Source organism: Drosophila miranda, chromosome 2, assembly GCF_003369915.1.
Source record: "Drosophila miranda strain MSH22 chromosome 2, D.miranda_PacBio2.1, whole genome shotgun sequence".
Taxonomy (NCBI): Eukaryota; Metazoa; Arthropoda; class Insecta; order Diptera; family Drosophilidae; genus Drosophila; species Drosophila miranda.
The window spans coordinates 10,750,063-10,771,180 of record NC_046675.1 but is presented as its reverse complement, the minus strand read 5'-3'; the positions used below and the strand labels follow the sequence as shown (position 1 = coordinate 10,771,180).

Below are 21,118 nucleotides of genomic sequence, written 5' to 3'. Positions count from 1 at the left end.
AAAACAACAGCTACAGCAGCAGCAGCAAAAAAATAGACAAGGCTCCGCCGAATGGGAAAAAGGTCCTTTTTTCTGGGATGAGAATGAGCCTTCTGCTGGTGGTGCTCCCTCCCGGACGGCTATCAAGCGCATTCGCTACGACTACCTTCATTAGTGTTTTGTTTGGCTTTGGCTAACCATGGGGGACAGCCGGGGAATCCCTTTTTTGATGTGGGCTCTCCGCTTTTTGAAGTTCCCGCCACTGCATTCCATGTTGGCCATTGTGCCCTCCAACCCCCCCGCTTTGTACAGCTGCGCTCTGTCTTGCATTTGTCTTCATCGACAGCCAAGTTGTTAGCTCTTTCATTTTTCTTTTGGTCGCAAAAAGTTTTGACTCTCCCACTGCCACACTGCCACTCTGTTGCCAATCCCACTAGCTTCCAATGGCTGCTTCTGGTTGCCTCTGTCGAGGGGTATCACTGGCTAACTCGTTTGTCTTTTCAGTTCACTTTACGTATACGTAATGACAATTAGAATTGACAGACAGCGCTGCTGCTGCTTCAGATGCCCCGAAAAGTTGCTCCCTCGGACAGCTCGGACTGTTGCCCCAAGCAGCTGTTATTGTTGATTGCATCTAATCCCAAAGATTTTATACTCGCTGCACTTCCAGTTCCAGTTCCAGAAACAGCAAAAGCAACAGCAACATCAGCCCACTCCATTAGCTCTTAATGAACAAGTTGCCATCGTTTTGTGGGGAGAAAACAAAGCTGACTTTATCTATACTCTGATGAGATGACTATCGTTCTCGGAATCATCAAAGCTGGGGACTCTTCAGTGCATAGAGTACTTGTAGAATAATAGTTTTGGCCCGAACCCAAGCTGAGGCGCTTGTTAGCAGCCGTATTACGTGCTTCATGCTTTTAATTTGTGGGTGTCGGGACATTCAACCCAAATCAGGACCCAAATCTGAACGAGAAGGAGGGTACGCCTCCTCCTCCTACTGCTCGTATCCGGAAGATACTTTCAAGTGCACTTGAGCCGGCATTTATACTATTTATACGCATAGCCAAGTAGCTCTGAGTCGGAGGCCAATTAATATGCTCGCATTACAAATATGCGCTCAATTACGCATAATTAGTCAAGCACGTGTGGCCCGCCCTGTCCATTACCCATTACCCAGTACCCATTGCCCATTATCCAGAGGCATATCCCTATAGCCTTGTGGAAGAACCCATGAGAGTGGGGAGAGGCCGCCAGTCTGGCTGTCTCTCTGTCACTCCGTTGGAACGTCTGTCATGTACACGAAAATCCAATTTCGCGTGGGTTTCATTAGCAGCTCGACTCTCCCTTTGCCTTTGGCTTTGCCTTCTGCTGCTGTGGAAATAGTAGATGTCTCCTATGTGGCGGCTGCCGACTGGTGACTCAAGCAATTTGGCCGCTTGCGTTTTGCTACACACAAAAAGGACGAAACCGCAAAAAATAATTAAGCACTCGGCGAATTTTGGTCGCTTGACAATGTCAGTGCTCAGAAGCAGTCCCTTCCTCAGAGTAGAAGCAGTAGAAACAGAAATCAATAGCAACAGCAGAAGCAGCAGCAGCGTTATTGAAATATTTGCAGCCTTTTTTGGTTACAGTTTCGCTCTCTCCCCGCTGTCAGCCCCTTGGTACTGGGAAAGTCTTACGCAGCAGGGAAATTCTCTTGCCAGGAGAAATGGCAATAACGGCAAACAACAACAGACATGTGTCGTTTAACATTGTGCCAGAGGCATTCGCAATCGCATTCGCATTCGCGACGTGGGCTTGCTTGCCATTGAGTTGTCTGCCCATCAGTCAGATAGTCATCCAGTCTAACAGTGGGTTTGTCTGTCTGTTAGTCAGTCAGTTGGCTCGGTGTGCTTGTTGGTCGGAATCAAATGAAGTGAAATCGATGCGCCGCTGACTCTATTCATATCAGCACAAGTACTCGCACAGCCAGGCAGAAGGCAGGCAGGCAGGCAGTCAACGATTCAGTCATCCGACCAGCTATTCAGCAACCAGCAACCAACAACCAGATACCATACTAACAACCATCTACCATCTAGCAGAGAGTATCCTGCTGCGGGCTAGTGCCATGCGGGCAGCTGTCAATGTGTCTATGGAAATGCGCGACGTACATTTGAGTGGATTTGCTAACTGATTTTGTTATATATGTAGTCGACTGGCGGCTGGCTGCGATGATGCTGCTGATTGCGATGCCGCCTCTCGGCTGTCCAAAGTGTCCTCAGAGTCCCCTCCCATATCCCTCCCATATCCCGCCCATATCCCTCCCATATCCCTCCCATATCCCTCCCATATCCCTACATATCTCACTGTTTTATGCTGACAATCGAATTGTGTTGACGTGGCTGGATTATTACTTCATAAGCAGGGGCGAAACAATAAAATAATATTACAAACCCAAACCCAAAACCCAACGCCAAAACCCAACCCTCAATCCTAAACCAAGCAATCGAAATCGCAATGTCAATTATCAGCGATTCCTTGTCAGAGTCGTGCTCCCCGTTCCTTGCCCTTTCTCTCTGGTGGCCCTGCCCTTTCAATCCGACAAACCCATTAACCATTTCATTTGATTTTCGTATGCGAATCTCAATTGGGAATTGCCAATGGCATTCCCTCTACTATTAGCAGCGGCTAAGCTAATTTGCTGCCAAAGACATGGCGGAATCGGAATCGTGCAGACAACAATCCACTTGACAGACACACCACAATGCCAATTGTCACAGCAGCTGATGGGGCGTGGCCGTCGAATACAGTAATAAGCTGAGAGTGGAGCAGAGTAGTCCTCATTTAATTGAGCTCGAGGATCAAATCAATCAGTTTCTTGGGGCAGACATCGACAAGTTTATCCAGCACACAGCACAGAATACAATTAGTTGGTTACGTGTTAAGCGAATCAAACCAAAAACAACAAAAATACCAGTAGAATTGTGGCACTCGATTGAATCATTAATTAATTGCATTATTTGCCGCCTAAATTTCACCAAAAGTTTTGGTGTGGGCATTAATGAGACTGTGCCACAAAATTAAAACTTTAGAATGTACTATCCACGAGATAAAATTGAGGTAGTTGGCCTAGATGAGTAGGCCATACTTAAAAAAAATTTAAGTAAAATTTTAAAAATTAAAAAAACACGATTTGGTATTTTTTCATTTTTGTAATTATTACTCGACATCTGCAGCTCGTATATCCACAGGAATTAATGAGTTTAAAATAGAATTGTACGACCTCTCACTGAAGTTTTGATTCGTGTCGATAGAGGAGATATACCAAAAGTTCTAAGGTTTCAAAGTTGAAGTTTTCTACCATTTTTAATGTTTTTTTTTTTTTTAACAACTGTTGGAATCTACTGCTGCATCCACTTTTTACCATATACCCTGAAAATATTTAATTTCAATGTTGTCTTCGTGAGTCTCCCATAAGAGCATATCTCAATCGTGTTCATTTAACTTTGAGCTCTTATTCACTTATTAATCTTTTAGAAAAACGCATTCATCCAGACTTCGCTGCTGTACCTATCATTCAATTTGATATCACTTAAAAATCTACTCCCATCTCAGCATCATCATCATCATCGTATGTGTCATGCATTTATTTCATTCAAATCGACGTTCCTTGAGCTTTTGGGATGCGTTTGATGTGAGCCACAATGACTCAACCTAACCGAATGGCAACGGAACGGAAGGGAGCGATGCAGGGTGCCAAGGCAGTTATATCCGTTGGACGGAATGTCCCATCGAGAAGGGGATAACGGAAGAACGGGAGAACTTGTTAAGCACTAAATGTGTAGAAAATATTCGGAAATAAGTTCATTCATATGGTGGTAACGCTGGAGCCTGCGAGCCGAATCCGCCTCGGAGCCTGAATGAGAGGCTTCGACAGGATGAGAGTCCGTGGCCGGAACTTTAAATGGATTTAACGGAATCCTCATTTAAATACACAACGGGAGGGAAAACTCTCAAAATGTGGAACAACGAAGGCGGGATGCTCTAAGTAACAAAAAAAATGTAATAAAGAAGTAGGTAGCACCAATTAATCGGTTTGAAATCAATGGTAACGTCTTTAACTTATTTAAGGCAAGACTTTTTTGAATGGTTAATCTTTGAAATATTCAAAATACCCTCTCTTTTTGGTAGGGTATTCATATGTATGGTATTTGTGGTGCATGGAAGCGGGCGAGCCGGTTCAGTAATCGCATGTGCCTGGCCGCAAAAACAACCCACATGCACACATCACACATCAGTGTGCGTGTGTGTTCCCCGTACTGTGGCATTGGGGGCTTGGGGGGTGGCACTGTGGAGGTCAGTGGTGCTGGCTGGCTGGATGGCTGACTGGCGCTGGACCGGCATAAAAAGCTTGTTCTATGCAGTCGTTTAGCTTAACCGCAACATTATGTCGAATGCTGGAATCTTCAATCTGCTGATGCTGCTGCTGCTGCTGCTGCCACAGCTTCTAAGCGAACCAGTGGGGCAGGCAGTGTGGAGTGCCGGCAGATCTGGGCCCTGGAGTTTATGTTTCGGGTCAAGCGTGAAGGCATATTCGCCAGAGAGAGAAAGAGAGCGAAAGATAGCCACTAAATTCTCACTGAAATATGCAGAGGTCCTGGGTGCGTGTGTGTTTAATTTTGAGAACGAAATTTCTGCCCAAGAAAACCGACTGTTTGGGGCTGTATTCCGTGTTTGTTGCCTAGACCCTGATGAGCCCGCTGAATGCGTGCGTCTTAAACGCCAATTTCCATTCAAATATTTATACAAGTTTTTCACTTTGAGGAACAACTTAATTCAATTGCCGCTGCACTCAAAAAGGAAGTTTGGGCCCGCCGCCAGATCCTGTTGGAAATGAAGGAGAGAAAGAGATACCTTTATTCGAAGTCACAGGCCAAGAGTCCATTAAGTTGCTTTAATTATTTAGCAGCCTTAAAAGCAGAGCAGAGCAGAGCAGAGCAATGGCAATGCCTGGAAAATGCCTTTGCTTTTTTAATGCCGACGAGCCTTTGCATTTAATTATGAGCAATTTTGTCTCTCTCGGCGACTCCTTCTCTCTCTCTGCAATCGTCACAGAGTTGGAGCAAACTTTTGACCCAGCCATAAAAGGATCCCTCCGTCGTCTGATGGTCGACAATAAATAATACGACCCCTAATACGAGGGCGGGCTCAAGCGGTGTCGGCAGGCATATAAATTGTGGAAAAATTCCGATGGCTGGCCGATTGGCTTTTGCCACCTGACTGTTCAAAAGTTTTGCTCAAAGAATGGAGCCCAAGGAGCTAGAGCACATGCACAAAATCATATCCACGCACAACAAACACAAATCTTCCATATACCCCGAACATCCCTATATTATATATATATATACTTATTGATGCAGGATGCTAGAAACTTGGGGGGGCCTGATCCCAGAGACGAGAGCTAGCCTTGCGTCAACGGCACAATTTCGTAATTTTTATGGCAAAAGTTCTCTAATCAAATTTAATGAATTGTGAAAAAGGCAACAAATATACGACAACTTTTCTGAGAAAGTTTGTCCTCGTAGCTGATATTTCTTATAAGTAGACGTCACTCCACAATGTACGGACCTGAATTTCGGCTTTGGGATGTGGCTGAGGATGTGGATGTGGATGTCGAGGATGCCGCATCGATTTGGTTTGGCGTTGTAAATTGGCGGATGTGATTTTTGTGGGCTGGCATTATTAAATGCGGCATAAAACCGGGCCCGTAACCATACCCCTACATCAGCATCAGCATCAGAGTCAGGCATCCGCACAGTCCGCTCTCCGCATTGAAGTCTAACAAATGTTCACTGTTAGCAGGGGCAGCCAACAAATTGTTGTACACATTTTAGGCTGCTGAGAGTCCCACTCAATGCCTCAATGGCCTGTGTATGTGTGCCTTTTGTGTTGGCCTTCTCCTGGCATTGTTGAGGGACTTTTGCCCCGTCTAAAAGTTTGTCAATGTAACGGAAAACTGTGTTTAAGTAAATTTTCATACATTTTCCGGATCTGTTTGTGGTGGAAAAGTGGGAGATTTGAATTTGAAGTAGGGTGCATGGGAGATCTTTCATTATGTTAATTGAAAAATGCCGGAAAATGATAGAAAGCCTTCTCTAAAATAACACCCTGTATGTGCCTTATGTCTCCCCTCATAATAAGCCGCCATAAATTGTTATATTTTATTAATGGGGGCCTGGCCTGCCTGTGAAAGCGTTGATGTTCCCAGCGCAGCCAGTGTGAGTGTGTGCTGGGTGTTGGCCATATGGAAGTATTAATCAAAGCAGAGCATAACAAAAAGGCGCTGCAAAATTTCGGCTATTTTTCATTATATTCGAAAAGGGAGGCTACGCGCTCTACGCACAATGAGCGAAAGCAATTTACGCATTGCCACAAATATTCGAAAGAGAGCCCGCGCGTATGTATGTGGCATCATTATGATTACTCATACGCTGCGTTTGCAACAATCATACGGCACGTTATTAGCTGTGTCAGCCTCGCCAGAAAATAATGACAATGAGAATATGCCAAAAGTATTTGTGTGTATTTCCCCACCCCCTCCACCACACACACATATACTTCTCTCTGGCTGTATAATACATATAGAAGTGTATGTACATAGTTTCCCAAGCTCGTTGCCAGATGATGATGTCTTAACTCCTCATTGCCGTCGTTGTTAGCGTCTTTTGCCTAACTGAAACGTTGAGATTTATGTCTTGGCCTGATCTTTTGTGCCAGCAGCTAAGAAAATATTTTATGAAACACACAAAAGCACACGCTTACACGCACATGCATGACTGCGAGTATATATACGGATATTTTGGGACGTTAAGTGCTTGCTGCTGCGTCATCTTTTTAGTATTTGCAGCATAATTAGCTTCCAGAGTGCGTGAGTCGAGTCGTGTGAGTGTGTATGTGTCGAGAGTCGAGTGTCGAGTGTCAAGTCGAGTGTTGAACAGAGTCTCGAGTCGAGTTAAGTCGAGTCTCGTTTATTGTTTGCTGTTTTTCGGGCGTTTGTTCACTGGGTTTTTGTGTCCTTAAAGCATGTTAATTATAGGCTTTCATTCAGATTCATTCCGCCTTTAAGCCTTTTGCTATTTCTGTCATGGTTTTCGAATGTCAATAGTCACAAGTCATGTTTGAAAGGCACCACATCAAAGGGGCAACCTTTTGGCCCTGGTCCTAGCCTTTTTTTTGGTTGTTTTGTTCTCATTCCGAGATGTTTTTGCGAGGGAATTTCTAAGCCAATTAAACGTCAGATGGCTGGTCGCAAAATCATTTCATTCCATGGCAATACAAATGGAAAATGCTGGGCTCATAATTTGTATTTTCTATACTTTTTCCCAGGTCCAAATTGAGTTCATTGCACTTGTCAGAGGCAGGGAAAGCTGCAGGGGCATGCGGTAGGAGTGAGGAGGCAGAGTACCATCGGCGGCATGTTGCAGCGGCAAGCGCGGCGTATGCGCAATATATGCTGGCTGTGCACCATTTCTTTGGCACTTGGCTGGCCAAAACGCAGTCAGCTGAACTTTGACAGTGTGCCGGGCTCTGTAATTTATGACTTGTTTTACAACACTCCCCCACACACACACACACCCACCCACACATATGATTCTCCCCCTGCCATCGATAGATGGCGCCACTCGCGCAGCGAAAGACTTGAAATATTTATGGAGTTTTCTTTCGGTTACAATTTTTTTTTCGTTTGCGTTTTTCTTTCTTGTTTTTTTTTTTTTTTTTTTGCTTGTTCTATCTTTGTGATGTGGTTTTATCTAAGGGACAGGACACGCCCCCACGCCTGACAATCTGGGCTGCACGGGGGCCTGGTCCTGGTCGCTTAGTCAACAGTTGACTTTGCCTTTGTTTATGACATGTCCCCTCATTCATTTTAATTAATTCTAGCTAGCATTTTACGCCCATGGCAATGACGTCGCAATGCAAACAATAAAAAACCATCGCACAAAGGACGACTCCGACAAGGACTCCGACTCGACTCGGCTTCGACTTGGCTCGGACTCGGACTAGGACTCCAAAGCGTTGGCATTTGAAGGACTGAAGCACTGAAGCACCGAGAGGTCTTGGTCTTATGTAAAAATCACGGAGGCGTTTATGCTGGCCAACTATTTTTATTTTCATTTTCATTTTTATGCTCATTCCTGGCCCTAGCAACATTGCGATGTCGAGGCCATTCGCGGCGGCACTGGAGGCGCACTACGGGGGCATGGGGCATTATTGACGTAGTTTATGGAGCCATTTATGACGATTCAACATTTTTATTTCAACCACAGTGCAAGGAAACGAGGGAAACCTGGGGCGGGGGCAGATTCGAGCAAGCATCAACTTAAATTTACTGCTGGTAAAAGCCGCTTGCTCCGGTGTGTGGGTAAATAAAAACAAAAGACAACGGACCTTCGAAGGAGAGCCAGCTCTGAACAATGCCAAAACACATCCAAAGAGTCGGGCCATAGATAAAGCTTAGATGCGCAAAGCGTATCGAGTTTCTATTATCTTCTCGCCGTGGAGGAACCGTCGCGACGTCTGGGAGTCGAAAAGTTTTTACGCAAAAGACAGAGAACTTAAAAAATAAAAAAAAAAATAAATAAGGCAGGCCACAAAAAGCGCCAGGAGGAGCATCGTTTCCCCAGCACAGCCAGAAGGCACAAGCTGAAGCTGAAGCAGAGGCAGAAGCAGAAGGAGCAGCATACTCACACAAGCGCATAATGAAGCGCGTCATTATCCTTAAGATACATAAACAATGCCAACAAGGAGCAGCAGCAACAGCAGCTGACTGGAATGGAATGGAAGGTAGAGCTATATCCATAGTCATGGCTGAACTATAAGCCAAACAAACAGAAACAGAAGCACAAGCAGCAGCAACAATAGGCCACGCGGAGGAAGCAAGTGAGTGGAAAATACTGCTCCGCTCCTGTATTGTTTTCCATGCTTTTCCCCAGCTTAATTACCAGGCCGAGGAAAGAAGAGTAGATAGTTCCTTGAACTGCAGAAAAGTTTAACAGATGGGGGCACATAAGTGACGGAGTGTCGTTATGCAAACGCTTAAACGGTTCTGCGAACCCACACACCGAAAACCTATTGAATATTGCATGAAAAGTAGCAAAACCAATTTACTGAATGCCATCTGCTATGTGTGTGTGTGTGTGTGACCTCTGGATTGATTATGGAATTTCCAATTAGCTTATATAAATATTATTTCAACATCCAGACATAAACACACGAGAGGGAGCAGCTTTTTATTGTGGTCTGATTGGGGGAATAATAAAATTAATCAAAAAAGTGCATAGAATAATATACATGGGAAATATTTTTAATAGATCAGTTCTCGTTTTAGTGTGCGGCATTTACAAGTTTATTTTCTCAGAGAAATCTCCCCCCTTTGTTTCTTGTCGAGAGCATTTATTGGTTTTTGAATTTTAATTAAAATTTGATGGCCAGCGGCGCCAAATGCAGAGAGAGTCAGCCAGGCAGCCAGGCAGCCAGCCCGGCGTCGCCTACACAAATATTCCGTATCTCACAGAAGGGTGCGGCAGCTGGTTTTCCTATTGCAGAAAGAAATGTAATAGGGGCTTACAGATCATATCTGGCCATGAGCTCTGACCACCAGCAGTGAGAGCTCACTGCCTGCCTGCCTGCATGCCTGCCTGTTGTCTAATATTGTTCAGGATTTTGTTTGGCAGCTGCATTTTCAAGCCACGCACATCCGTACGTACATATGTTCCCGTCTTGCCAATAAAAGTTTATTAAGCCAACAAATGCCGGGCCATAAGAGTGGGCTGATGGATTGATGATAGGGAGAGAGAGACAGAGAGAGAGAGTACCTGGAGACCAATCAAATAACGCTGGCGGTGCAGTGAGCCCCGGAGCCACGAAATTTCATTTGTGTTAAGCTGGCTAAATTGTTTTGCTTATTATGTTGCTGCTATTGCATGGTGCACATGGCGTATGAGTAATGTTTATATGAAAATTATGCAAAATGCATATTAAAAAAAAGGGGAAAGCTTCCGCCTGCCGCCCTGCAACGAGTGTAAGTGTGTGTGTGTGCTGTAAAAATGTGAGCCAAAAGCTTCTTAAGGATTAAAAACGTCAGCAATTTTGCGGTACACAAAAAAAGGATACCAAAAACAAAAAAAAAAAGGCCAAAAGGGAAACAAAGCAAAGGCAACAGCCACAAAAATATTTAATAAATTTTACAAGTAAATAAGCACCAGAGCACCAGCCAGCCAGGCAGCCCCAGCAGCAGCAGCAGCAAAGTTGTAAAAACTGCAAAAGCGCAGGATTTTTGTTGTCCTTTCGTGTTGCAGAGGGAGAGTCCTGGATAGTCCGCTCGGATTCCGGGACTAAGGACCAGGGGCCAAGAGCCAACGCCACATGTTAATGATAGTTTGGCAAAGCCACAGCTGCAACAAATCTGTTGCCACACCGTGGAAGTAAGCAAGCAAGCAAGGGGTTGCCCTGTGTGGCCCTGCTACACAGTTGTGTGGCAGTGGGCAGTGGGCAAGAGGCAAGGGCGAGTGTGTGCGCCTTAGTTGACTGACATGTAAATAAAAGTAAAGTGCGTTGACGGTTGAGGTGGGTGATGTGATGCCCGTGGCCGCTCATACACGGCACATTTGGCTTTAATGCTGCATAATCGCCAAACAATTTCATTTCTCACACTCTGCACTTCCCCAGCCCCAGTGCCATCGACGCTGTCATTGTCGTTGGCTTTTGGCTTTAGCTGTGGCTGCGGTGCTCCTGATTTCCTGCGAGTGTCAACAGTTTTGCAAGCTGCACGCAGGACCATAAACACACAAACACACACACACACACAGGAGGAGGAGGAGGCATGAGGTCCTTCAGGTCTTCGGTTGGGCTGGTTTCGGGTCACTTAAGTTTTATGTGGCGAAACGCGTTACCAAATTGCGTTCAAATTGCGCACGCAGATAACAGTTTTTCATTACGGCACATAAAAGCGTTTGCCATTGTTCCCCGTTCATCCTCGCTGCTGCCTTTGCTGCCTCTGATGCTAGTGCCCTGTGCCAAAATTGTTACGCCAACACGTGCCACACTTTGCAGCTCATGTCAGCAGACAGGACACATCAGCAGAAGCAACACCCACACAGCCACAGGAACAGCAACAGCAACAGGCGTAGCTTTGTCCAGTGTTTAGTGCTGTACTCTCCAATTGCCGCCCCACACTGCCGCTGATGATTCTATGGCACTTGGAATAGGAGCTATCCAAAGGACACGCAGCAGCAGACAGGCGACACCAATCTATTCCCGGGATTTTGCTTATTTACTGGCGCCAGTTGTTGGACAAGTTAATTTTTCAACTGCCTAAGCGGCCGAAAGCCGATTCGAGTCTGTCTCCCCAATTCTGATTTAAATATGTCGCAAGGAGGCACGAAAAAGGCAGCGGGAAAAAATCGGAGGCTGGCAATGCCAACATTTTGCTATGGGAATGGAGAATGGAGATTGATTGGCGCCCGTCGTTAGTCGAGTGTCGAGTCTCTGCCTCAGCAAACGTTTCAGTTGCCATTGTGGGGTGTGGCATGGAGCATGGGGCAGGGGCATCGAGCACACGATTTTGGGCGCCGACAATGAAAAACTTTCCTGCTCATCATGCGTGCAAGTTTCCGCCGACATTTTAATTGAAAAATACTTAGCAAACTCGGGTCGTTGTCGCACTCTCAGCCGTCGCCCTACTCTCGCTTCGCACTTGTTGTCTCTGCTCAAGAGAGTGTCAAATGGCAAACACTTGGCCGGGGTCTCAGTCTCAGTCTCAGCATCGGCTCAGCCCTCGCCGTTTAAGTGCACTTAAGACAAGACCATCGCTCCCGTTGCCGCTGCCGCTGCCACTGCCACTGCCGCTGCAAGGTGTGAAATGCACACGTATGCCATGGCAACGCCAACGCCAACGACGGCACGGGCCCTAGTCAATAAACCCTGCTCGATTTTAATTGCTGGCTTAAGTTGCGCCCGCTCTTCCTGTCGTCCTCGCGGTGTCCTTTCGCTGCCCTACTAACCTAAAACTCGAAGTTGGATGCCGGTGCCGGTGCCTGGCCTGCTCTTTCCTGGGCCAAGTTGCTCTCTTAGTGCGCGCTCTTAGCCGCCGGCCGACGCGGCGATAGTGTTTTTAATTTGGCCAGGATTAGGATGGGGTTCGTGTTTAATTTCAAGAACTACAAAAAAAAGGGTCCATGATTTTCCAGGAGCGAGAGTGTCTGTGTGCTCCACGCCTCACGTCCCGTCCGTGTGGCACGTCGCACTCTTTCTTATTACGCACTCGTAAAAGGAAACGGCTGGTTGGCTGACTTGTCCTGTCCGTTCGCCTCGCCTCGCCTCGTTTCGACTCGTTCTGGATTATATGCCATTAACTCTGCCATTGCATATCGCTGCGTGATGTCTTTAGCGCGTGCAGTTCTCGGCCTGGCTCTGGCTGGCTCTGACTGGACTGCTGTTTGTCACTGTAATAAACTCGGTAACAAATTGTTGGCTCCCCTTCTATCTCTCTCTATGTGATGTTTAACCCTTCAGCGTTGACGCTAACATTTTGACACGCACGTGTCGAAAAAAAAACCAAAAAAAAAGACGCGCATAAATTTTTAAGTGATTAAAAAAGTGCCGTACCATACACTCCATCCGCAGACAGAGAGAGCAAAAACATTTAAATGCCAGCAACGTGCAAAAAATAAATTGTTGTCAATGTTGCAAGTTAAGTGCCACACACACCGAACACGCACACAGCTGGGTCTCTTATCAGTCGGGGAACGATATGGCAGTGGCACACAGCAGCACACAGCATCCACAAGTCCGAGTGCCATTTCCGTTTTGTTCCGTTTCGTTCCACACTTTTCGCAGGACTCGTCGTCTTCGTGGATGCCTTTCGCCCTGTGTGTTCCGAGGATGCCGCACGCTTCGGCTGTGCGCTCGTTACCGTTCGACATCGACTGCAAATCAGTTTGAAAATGTCTTTCGTGCGGTTCGGTTAGTGTAACGGGTACAATATCCATCCAGCTGTCGCTTCGGCTTCCACTGGGAACTGGGAAACAGAGAGCCCAAAAAGGCATGCCATGCCCCAAAAGTAAACAGCAACAAGAACAGCAGAGTTTCGCAATAATTAAATAAAATTTGCCCAACACACACAAAATTGTGGCACTCGAGTGCTCGCATCACAGGGGACTACCCCACTACGAAAAACAATAGAATAAACACGATCCAAGTGAATGTATGCCGGCATCTATCTACATCCACATCTATATCTATGTCCATCAGACATCACACATCACACAACAACAAAAACAAAGATAACCCGCCGATGCTCCGTGGTTTAGTGTCAATTTGCATTGATGAACTGTACGCCGGCACTCGCCGTGCATACGAAAAGAAATCCCATAACCCATCCATAAGCAGCCATCGATAATCAAAGTCAGCCAAGAACTGCCTCCAGACAGAGTGAGAGAGAGGGAGTCCTTTGAAGTCCTCGAACCTTTGTGCGGTGTCTGTGTAAGAGAGTGCGTTGTCCCCCCCACAGTGTGCAAAAGTGTGAAAAAGCGCAAAATAAATATTAAAAGCAAAACGTGCGTGGATTAGAAAGCATAACCCGTAGAGCACCGACCATACGGCCGGGCTGCTGCTGGAAGGATCTGAAAGAGCTCTGCTCTGCTCCCCGCAATAAGGTTGGTATCGCATTTAGATGCTGCACGGTGGGGCACCCACAGCCAGTTCAATGCACTGGCTCTACCACAGAGCGGTGTACATACTACATGGCCTTTCATTTTGAGCTCTGGCTCTGGTTCTGGTTCTCGTTGTTTGTTTTCTGTTTTCTTTTTGGTATCGTGTTTTTGTTTTCAGTTCCTTCGCTCTTTTCTATTTTTATTAGCGGGCGCGCACGGTGCCGCATAATTTACGCTAACTTTTATTCTGCCACGGGTTCGCGCTCGCTCGTCACTGGACTGGAAATTCTGTCCTCCTGCTGCCCGACGCGTCGTGCAAACAGAAACTGAAATTTGAATTCTCCGCTAAGTGGGTCGCCTGCAAAACTTGCACCTGTCATAGGGGGGCATGGGCATGGGGGATGGGGCATTGGGCATTGGGCATCAGAGCGAACATATGCCAAAGGCAAACAATCGGTTGACAACACTTCACCCACCTCCCCCTCGATCCACTCTCTATCAATCTCTGAGCCGTGGGGGTCCGTGAGTCCGTGAGTACGTGAGTCCGTGTTGATTTATGACAATCGAAGATGGTGAAGGAGTTGTGTGGTCCAAAAGCCCAAAGGCCCATACTCATACTATACCTGTCCCTGCCACCAAGTAGCTGTGCCACAATTTCCTTCCAACTGGAAACTAAATAATTATGTGGCTCAGGTGGGTGGCTGGTGGCTGGGGAGTGGGAATGGGATGCTGCTCTTTACCTGGTAGCTGGAGCCCCTGGGTCCCAGTTGCTGTTGCTGCTGCTGCTGCTGGTGTCTGTTGAGTTTAACGAACATTTATGCGAGTGCGGTTGTTTATGCTGAGCTCGAGTTATGTGGCACTTAAGAGGCGTGGCAACCACACACACACACACACACAAATGTCTACATATGCAAAAGGAGGTCTCAGTCATACGTGTGCCATGCGTGTGTGTGTGTGTGTGTGGCACTCACAAGGCAAGAGCAACGTTTGCATATGTTCATCAAGAATGAATTAAAAGTTATTTTAAATTCGTGACACTCGCCTAATTTTGCATGTCTCTCAATGTGCGAGTATGTGTGAGTGTACATGTGTGACTGTATGAGGATGAGTGGGGTCGCTGGCAGTGGTTCTGGCTGCTTTTGCCCGAGTTACTGTGCTTAAGTGTCTGTGTCGGCAGGAGGTGTCGGTGTCACCTGCCAGACTTACTACGTACTCGTCCTCCCAGCCAGCCAGTCTGACTGCTCCACGACTATGATGCTGCCACTCACAAGATCTCACACACACCCACACAGATACATCATATGTGTGCCCCACAAGGACTGTGTGTCGCAAGTGAATTAAATTTCAAATGTTTCCTAATTTACTTTTTCGGTTTCTCGTTGACAGTTCAAATTGCTATAACAAATTTTCTAGCGTTACGCATGCCGTTCATTCATTTCACTTTGCACCTACGTCCCGCCTCCCCTACGCCCCAGTGGGTGGGGGAGGGGCGGCATGCCGCACACACATTCATAAGTGAAATATTATGTACAACTGTCGTTCGTCGTGTTTGTTTTTCTTCGTTTGGCTTTCTTTTTCGCAGTTTTTCCGCACATTTTTTTCGCGCGTTGCTCGGATTTTTTCTCCGTGGCGAAAATAAATGAAGCCATTCGAGCGCAATCAGAATTTCGCATTAAAGCGTGCCACACACACGCATTGCCGATGCGATTGTCAGATTGAGAGAATGGCCACACCACACCCCCACCCAAACGGCCCAAACGTTCAACCAGAACGCCAGGACTCCACGACGCCAGGATACGCATATAGGAAACGCACAGGGGCAGCAGCCATGGCAGGGGCTTAGGGTGATTTCCTTGAGGAGTGTGGCTTACGTCTCTAACTGTTGCGGCTGCCAGGTGAAGATATCGAACACTTAATGGGAATGCGAGTACGGTATACGGCTCCTCCGAGGAGGGATCCTTGGGATAAATCGGCTGTATGAAAGTGAAAAATTTCTCAACATAAATTCAGCTTAAGCGAAGATCGAGGTTAGACCATAGGATATCCGCTAAATAAAGTTATTTACTCACTGTTTGATGGACAAATCCTTATATTACATTCAACCGGAACCACAATATATTTTCATATATTTTGCAAGAATCTATACAAAAATACAAATTTAAAATAAGTATATTGAATTTAAATAAGAAAATATTTCATGTAAATATGAAATATATTTAAATATTAAAACTTCTGAACTCAAATTAAATTAATTAATGATACTTGAAGCTGCTTTATCCTCCGTAGCTCAGAGTTAAAAAATAAGTGAGGTACATTCAGACAAAGGTTAGCAAATGGACAAGGTTCTACTGTAATATATCCTAGCACCTTAAAAACGGAAAATACTCGGATGATACTCGTAGAGAGCTTTCCATCATGGTTTAAGCTCTAACAAGCGGCAGCCATCAGCGGAGTGCCTGTCTGTCTGTCTGTGCCTTCGTTCCTTCGTTTGTCTCTAAAAACCATTTACAGTTTTCAGTTAACTCGAAAGGCAAACGGAATTGCTGCGTGCAAAATAAATAAATACTTTGGAAACTCTTTCAGGCAAACGGCAAGGCACTCAGACATCAGCCCATCAGCCATCAGCTATTCAGCAGTCAGCCAACAGCCATCAGCCATCTGTGTGGTGGGGAGTTGTATGGCATCTGTTTTTGCTAAACAGCTCGCAAATTCAACTTAAATGTAGTGCAATGCAATTACAACTTATTTTGGGGGCAGTGCAACCATCTTTGTTTCCGATGCTGCCGCAGCAGTCGTCTCGTCTACGAGACGGGGATGGCCACAAAAAGTGCTTCAACGCAAATGAAATTAGTGTCAAAACGCCGGTTCTGCAAGTGCTGCATGCCTCGTCAAATCCATTTCCATGGAAAATGTAGGAGTAGTAGTAGTAGGAGGCTTGCGACAGGATAGCGACAGACTAACAGACAGACAGGCGACAAGGCATGGCCCAAACATTGGGCGTATGGCGTCTACAAAAGTGGGCGTAATCGCTGGCATCATCATGGCTCCACGTCCACATCCATGTCCAGGTCCAGATCCAGGTCTGTGTCCGCTCTCTCAGAGATAGAAACCAACAACTGGCAACCGGCTACAACAGCAACTAAAACATCATTTTTCCCCTGGTCTGTGTTTAGTTTTCCTGCTGCTGCTGTTGTTGTTGTTGGGGTTTTCTTGTTGCCAATGCTTTTTAACTTGATTATGGGCCCAAAAATAAAAGAAAGTAGAGCCAAGAGCGTGAGAGGGATAGAGTGGGGGGAAAGCGGCGCCGTTGTGCTGAATGAAATTGATGAAGTAGTTTCGAAAGCTGCAGCTGCTGCAGCAGCAGCAGCCGTGGCACAGGCAGCAGTGCTTCCAGCCGTAGGGAATGAGAAAAAAAACCCCTTCCTGACCGAAGGTAAATAAGCCTTGTTTTTGCATTCTGCTCTTTGCAACTTGTTTGCTGCTAAGTTTTTTTGCCAGAAGCGCCACGCTTTCACGCTGCAAATTGAATGGGATTTCGGGTACGACGGAGTAGGTGGCGCTCTGCTGTGCAGGTGCACGGTGCTCGGAGCAAGGCGAAGTGCAATGCCCTGGCAGATGATCCGGCGTACAACAAGGACAATGGAGTACAAGAACCGAAAGCCATTGCGGGTTGCAAAACGGAGGCTTAAAAACTTGTGGCCTCGCGGGCTGGCGGCCTGGCGTTTGATTAACTTCAATCAGCGCTGGGGAATCGTTTTCAAAATTAAAATTTATTGCCAATTTGCGGGAAATTCGATTAAGCTTAGGCTCTCTCGGATACAAAGACCAAGCAAAAAGCAGGGCAAACCAAACCAAAGCAAAGCAGAGCAGGAAAAACACTCAGCTGGACATGGACAGCCAGGACATAGAGTGGAGGGGCACAGTAAGGAAATCCTGGGCATTTAAATCCAATATGTAAATGAAAACAAGACTAGGACGGGGACGAGCACCAAGAGCAGTGCCAGGCATAGGCATTCGCCCCTGCCCCTTTTCGAACTGTTGAAAAGCTGTTGAAGTTTATTGGAAAAATATTCAAATCACGTGGGTGGTCTCAGGCTCATCTCCCTAGCAACGCTTCTTCCCTTCGTCCTTCGTCCTTGTGCTGTGTGATAAAAATTGCCAAGAAATTACTTATAGATTGAATGAAATCGTCAGCAGACTGTCGGACTCTGGCTCTGGCTCAGGTTCTGCTCTCTGGCACTGCTTTTGTTACATTTTTGATCAATTTAAATGCCCGGCTAAGACAATAAAAAGTCTTATTGGGGCGGCTTAGCTGGGGATTTCAAGAGGCCACTGTCAGAGGCAAGTCCCTTGGCATCCGGATATTTTTGGCATGCAATTAAAATTGAAGGCGCCCCAGCAAAAGAAGCAGCAGCAGCAGCACAGTGCTGCTATGGCAAATGGCTAAATGATGTACACGGACACGGTCCGGAACTCACCAAAAAACTTATCTAATAAGTGTCAGTGGAACAACAGCAGGAACAACGTGCTGCGGCTGACCCCAAGCCCCCGCTATTGGGCACAATGGACACAGTGGGGGTGGGGTCCAACCAATGGAAAGTTTCACTTTCACTCAAGACTTTTGTCACTTTTCCTCCGGGAGGGCTGCTGCTGCTGCTGCTGCTAGGGATCAATGGAGTGTGTCCGGAGAGTCACGGAAAATCAATGCCTATAAATTGCTTTACGCCTGTTCTCGCTTATTTATAGCATAGGGATTTATGTACGGCATATTTATTTATGAACAACAATTTGCCGGCTGCTTTAAGGCCTCATTGATGCCAATGCCGAAACGCCTAGAGAGTCAGCCCGAAGCCGAAGAGACCCAGAGGCGATGTGTCGTAAATTAGCAACAAATGTAAATAGTTCAATAACAGAAAGGCCAATGGCAATGCCAATAACAATGCGTAGAACAGAGACCTGGCCTTTAGGGCAGAACAACTGGTCTAGAACGTCTAGTCTGTCTTTGGCTGGGGGCAGCAGCAGGAGCAGCAGCAGGAATAACAAGGTTGGCATGTTTTATTTATGGCCAAAACGTAGACGACGACAAACGACATCGAAAGTAGCTGTTAAAATTGTTTTAATTTGCTGCCCAGAAACGCAGAAGAGAAGAGGGCAACGTGACAGCGACAGCGACATCGACAGAAGCAACAACAACCAATCATCAAATAAAAGCCCAAAACTGAAGGCCAACTGGAAGTCAAATGGGATGGGTCACTAAGCCAAGTGCCAAAAACACTGAAAGTGTGTTGGCAACTTTGGCCTCTTTGCTGCCAAAGACATAGCTTGGAAAAATCTTTCCAAATATTTTTCTGATAATAGAATTCAGAAATACAATTTTCATGCTTTGGAAATTACAAATTTCATACAGAGATGCAAAATTAAATCAGCAAAAAAGAATGGAAGGCGGACGAAAAATATCTTCTTTTTGAAATATCATGCCTCGATCTTCGTCGGCCAATCGGTTTCTGTCTCGGGAATCATTTTCATAGCCTTGGTTTCTGCTGGCAAAGGGTCCATAGCGATTGATCTGGAGGTTTTTTTTTATATAGAAACTGAGTTTTTCACGGGAAAAATGGAAGATTATCTCCTGAGGATTCTGCTACTCGTATTTCTCGGAAAAGCTTTATTATTTCCTTTCTCCCTCTGACAGTGTACAAACAAAAACAGTGTAATGAAATTAAAGTAATGAAAATTATCCATTCCTCAGTATCCTTGGAGTCATGATCTGCTTACACGAGCTGAAAGGCGCCTCGGCGAGGCGGAAGATACATAAACATGGGTGCAAATGCGTGTTGCGTCCTCACATTGGTGGCCGCTGTCACACACACAACACCCCTGTTGACTGTTGTTCTCGTTGTTGTGGCAGTTGATGCTACATTGCTGATGTTGCTGCTGCCCCCTCTGCTGCTGTTGCTGCTGCCCCTTCTGCTGCTGTTGCTTTCGGTCTTGTTGTTGTCTTGTCCCCTCGTTGGCTGCTGGTTAAGTGACCAAATCGAGTACCAAATGGCCCAAACGTCTGCCTCGACCCTATGTAATAATTCAATTGTGCGACACAGCGAAGCGGCAGAGCGGGAGAGTGGCAGAGCGGGGGACTAAGATTCGGGGCAACGCGACCACCCCAAAGATTGATGGCGTGCATTGAGACTTGCTTTTGGCGACATTTGTGTGACGTGTGTGCCAGCGTCTTGTTGAATTATGTATAGATATGTGTGTACGTGTGTTCGAGTGTATATGTAGGTTGGAGTGTGCTCTGAGGCGCAAATGTTCGGAGCTAAAAACTTTGCTAACTTCGAAAAACAAAAAAGAGAACAGAACAGAACAGAAAGCGAGAGAGAGAGAGTTTGAGGATGGATGGAAAGAAAAGCAGCACGTGAAGCAAAGCCAAGGCCTTTCAGTGGATTTAAGTTGGCTTTGAGACTTGAAGTAAAGTACGAGTAAAGGCATGGCATAGCCATCGTCATCTAGTCATAGACCAACACACACCCACACTCGTAGTCGTAGAGCCCCACCAGATAAGCATTTATACGCATTAAAGCGACTGAAAGGCCAACTTTTTGACCAACTTTTCCCCTTGGCAGCGGCAAAGTTATCAAAAATTCCACTTGCGCAGTGAATCAAGTGCCATTTACTGATTGTGCCACGGCGTGGAGCAGCGCCGCCTTGCCTAATCCGCTTCACATTTTATCAGCGCTGTGACAGTGGCTCACAGTATCTGTGTGTGTGTCTGTATGTGTCGTATCTGTGTGGGTGCACGCGCATTCATAAGTTGGCCAAAGCCTGAGCCTCTGGCCTGAAGCGCTTTTAGGCGCTCTTAGCGCCATACACACACAAACTTCTAGTGGGTGTGGAAACCGAGTGGAAGGGATGTCCTCGGCAGGACCCTATGGATGGGGTCGTGTTAAATCGACGCCTAATGCCGCATCTAAGCCCTTAACTACAACATTGACAGTTGTCGTTGTTGGCAGGACGAGCACTCTTCCTTTGGGAGCCCAAGGATAATGAATTAATCGAAGGCTAGACACGCATTTACATTTGAGCCACGCCACGACCCCAACGACTGACACTAAAACTATTTGAGGCACGGACTACGGATTTTATCTAAGGAAAAGTTCCTTGGATGGCTCTACTTTAATGTCTTTCAGGCATGGTTTTTATTTAAAATTAATTAGAAACGCATTAGACGTGATTGCAGGATTAACTGAAACTCAATTAAATTGGGCTTATGGTCAAACAGAGAGAGAGAGACAGAAAGAGAGAGAGAGGATCCTTCAGCTCCACCCCAGAGATCGTATCTGTAGCAAAATGATTATTCAACATTTTAGTCCAAATGCTGGATTTCCTTTTTGCATTCTAGCAAACATTCACTCGAGAATGCCATGTAGATGGCAGGAGGCAGCACTCAACAG

General features: G+C 46.1%; 1 protein-coding gene across 5 annotated transcripts in view; it reads left to right on the top strand.

Moving 5' to 3' along the window:
• The first annotated feature begins 12,952 nt into the window (after positions 1 to 12,952).
• Positions 12,953 to 21,118, top strand: part of LOC108157701 — a 67,471-nt gene continuing 59,305 nt past the window's right edge. For all 5 annotated transcript variants that reach the window (XM_033389177.1, XM_033389176.1, XM_033389175.1 and 2 more), the window contains exon 1: positions 12,953 to 13,676. The gene's annotated coding sequence lies outside the window, so the exon portion shown is untranslated. The remainder of the gene's footprint in view (positions 13,677 to 21,118) is intronic.